We start from the raw sequence: 3,628 nt of genomic DNA, 5'->3' as shown, positions 1-3,628 counted from the left end.
GGTATCAGCAGACTCTGTTCACAGTGGTACAAAACTCATATTTTAAATTTGGTATATTTATAAAATATTAAATTATTGATAATGATTTCACATGTTAATTTTTTGGATGCAATCGACACCAAAATTGAAGAAAATCGGCAAAACAAGGAAGAAAAAAATAGTGGAGAGTCCTGAAAAAGCAAATGAGGACATTGTTAATGCAGAGACTAGTGATGTTTCAAACCATCTCTTGTTGGACAATATTTATGCTGCTAATACGATGAGTTTTTGGAAAGAATGGAGTATGATCTCTTTCAAACTCATCACTAAACATAGGCTGCATATGCTCCCACTGGATATATATTTTTGGTCGAGTTTACTTGCTGTTAATCACCAAGGGTAGTTAATTTCTTCGGTAACATTCCTTTAATTAAAATTTTAACTACTTTTTTAGACGAGAACTTATATAATTAATTCTAACATTTTTATCTTAAAATGTACAGTATATTGCAATATGGAGTTCTTTGTTGATAGAAAGGCGGCCATCGAATGCAAGGTGGACGATATTTCCTCAAGAAATCAATTTGGAACCCAGAAAATCATTTTTTTAGGAATGTAGCAAATGGTGTTGGAGGTCGTCCTAAATGGAAGGATGTGGATATGGTTAGTTAAGTTTAATAATTATTAATATATATATATATATATATATATATATATATATATATATATATATATATATATATATATATATATATATATAATATTACTGAAATTACGACTATTTAATTTAATATTTTTTGCAGGTTCTATTCGTAATAAATGTTATTGGTGCCCATTGGTTTATGGTGGTGCTACATTTAAATACCTGGAAAATAGATATTTATGATTCAGTACGACTTATGGATTACTTCTCAAAGTACATAACTGATGGAGAATTCACAAGTTTTGGAGATAGTATTATCTCAGAGTTAGATACCATTGAGTACTGGAACGATTTCCCCGTTGGACACAAAGACAAAGAAAAGGTGGAGTTTATTGATGTTGTAGATGCGCCACAATATAGTCTTGATAGAGGGGATTGTAGAGTATTTGTATGCATGTTTATGGAAATGATTGTTTCGGGGGTACCAATGAAGATTTCTACGGCACATAGAGATGCGGGATTTCTCTACAGACATAAGATGACAAATATTATTTGGGATACTATATAGGCCCTACTATATAAGTTGATATTAGGAACTTTGTATATATATTAATATTAAATACTTGTTTTTAGTGATTTTGATTAACACAAAACATTACAAATAAAAGATGAACGACTAACAAACATTACATAGAACATTACGAATAAGAGATGTACGACTAATAAACATTACATATAACATTACGAATAATAGAGTCGTCTCCATAAAAAAAATGGTTTATTTTAACCAGATTCCGAACGTCTGTATACTCGAAATCAGTTTCATCAAACAGGCACAGGTAATATCCGTTCACGTATTCAAGAAGTTCGTCATCGTCGGTATCAGAGCATCGCATTTTCTCATAATTGTATCATCGATTGAACCATGTGACTTTTGTCTTTAAATCCATCCATTTACTAACAATATCAGGTTTTAGTCGTTCTTGTCCTTGTCCCACCTCATAGTTGAACAAAGGTACTAAGCGGGACTATTCATCACCAATAAGGCAATTAAGGGGAGTTATTACCGGTAGACCCTCGTAAATGATAATCCAACATCGTGTTAGGACCAACACCTCTGTTGTCATCCATGGAGATGCACCATTTGTTGGAGCAGACGCATTAGATGGATTAGTTGCATTTGAAAAAGTTGGTACATTAGATGCCATTTTGTGAAATGATCCCTTAGCTCTAATTCAGACGTATAGATACATGCTTTACTATATATAAAAAGATAGGTAACGCGGACTGACAAATAGCTATACAGACTGAAATTCAGTAACGCGGACTGACAAACAGCTCTGCAGACTGACCATTCGCTTTGCAGATTGACAAACAGTTATGCGGACTGAAAAGTCTGTAAAGCAGACTGACACGTCAGTAACGCGGACTGATAAATAACTCTCTGCGAAGTTGAAGGGTCTATATATTGTCACGGATGATCGTTGGATATTTGCGGACTGTCATGTCTAGATAAAACGACAAAAAACTGTGTATCACCTCATCTAATCTATTTTAGTTTATCTACTTTGTATGTTTTACAATAGGTTCAAAACCATGGACCGCTAACGAGTATTTGCTTCTAACTCGTGCATATATTAATGTCTACGAGAACAGGAGTTTGGTGGATAGAATGTTTTGGCTCCTATTAACCAATACCTTCAACACTGACGCTGAAACCACCATAGGAAACCATCACAACACGCTTGATATAGCAGCAAAATAGTATGAATTGAAAACAGAAGTTGTGTTATTCAACGATCTTTATAAGAAGATTGAAGACGATCGTGTGAATTATACTGAGGAAGACATCTTGGAGGCAGCTAAAGAAGAATACAAATCCATTAGCAACGGTGAGAGTTTCGAGTATGAAGCCCCTTGGAAGCTTTTAAAAAGTGTCCCGTTTTTTTAACTAGTATTGCGTTTTGTATTGTGCTTGTATTGCTTTATTTATATGTAATATGGTATTTATCATTTATTTTTTGAAGCATAATTCACCAACAAATGTTATGAAACCATACATTCAAATAACATAAAACCATTACTGTCAATTAAAGATGTGAATTACGTATAGATACTACATTCTGTGGACTGACTAACAGTTTTGCGGATTGACAAACAGCTCTGCGGACTGACAAACAGCTATGCGTCCCTTGTGTCCCGTGCGTCTCTAGTGACAAACAGATCTGACAAATAGGTTACGCGTACTGACAAGTCATTTACGCGGACTAACAAGTAGGTTCTGCGGAATAATGTATACTGATTCCTTTTAAATTAGACAAACATTTTCATTTTTACAAGGTGTCGAAAGTTGTGAAAATGAGTTCAGTCAATTAGGTATTAAGAAAAAGTTTCTCCAACCTACCGACTTTTTTCCATAATCTGCAAAGAACCAATCCTAACATCTTCACGTACATTACGAAAGATCAGCAAAATCGTTTCCAAATTTGTTTTGTGGCATTGGGATGCGTGGTATGTAATCCCTTATAGTAAATAAATATTTACTTATTTGAAGTTGTTATATGGCTATTATTCTTATCTTGACTTGCAGATTCATACGTTTCTCACGTCCATGATACCACTCATATTCGTTGGTCAAGTACCTCTAATTGGGGCGTATGTAACATCCATGTACATTGCGGTTGCTTTAGATGGAAATCATGAACCCCTTCTCATAGTGTTTGCTTTGGGAACCATAAACTGTGACAATTCATGGTTATGGTTCATGAGGAGGCTTAAAGAATATTTAGGGGACAATACAGAAGTTAGTTTCATAAGCCATATGTCTGATTCCATAGAATTTGCAATTCAAAGAGTCTACCCTGATTCATATCATGGTTATTGCTGTAAAAATATAGCCGAGAAAATACGTGCTTCCACCGGAAGCAATACAGTTGTAGAGCAGTTGTTCTGGAAGACTTGTAAAGCGTATAATATGTCTGATTTTTATGCATGTTTGAACAACTT

This window comes from Lactuca sativa, chromosome 3 (genome assembly GCF_002870075.4).
Source record: "Lactuca sativa cultivar Salinas chromosome 3, Lsat_Salinas_v11, whole genome shotgun sequence".
Taxonomy (NCBI): domain Eukaryota; kingdom Viridiplantae; phylum Streptophyta; class Magnoliopsida; order Asterales; family Asteraceae; genus Lactuca; species Lactuca sativa.
The sequence above is the reverse complement of the archived record's forward strand: the minus strand, read 5'-3'. Positions refer to the sequence as shown.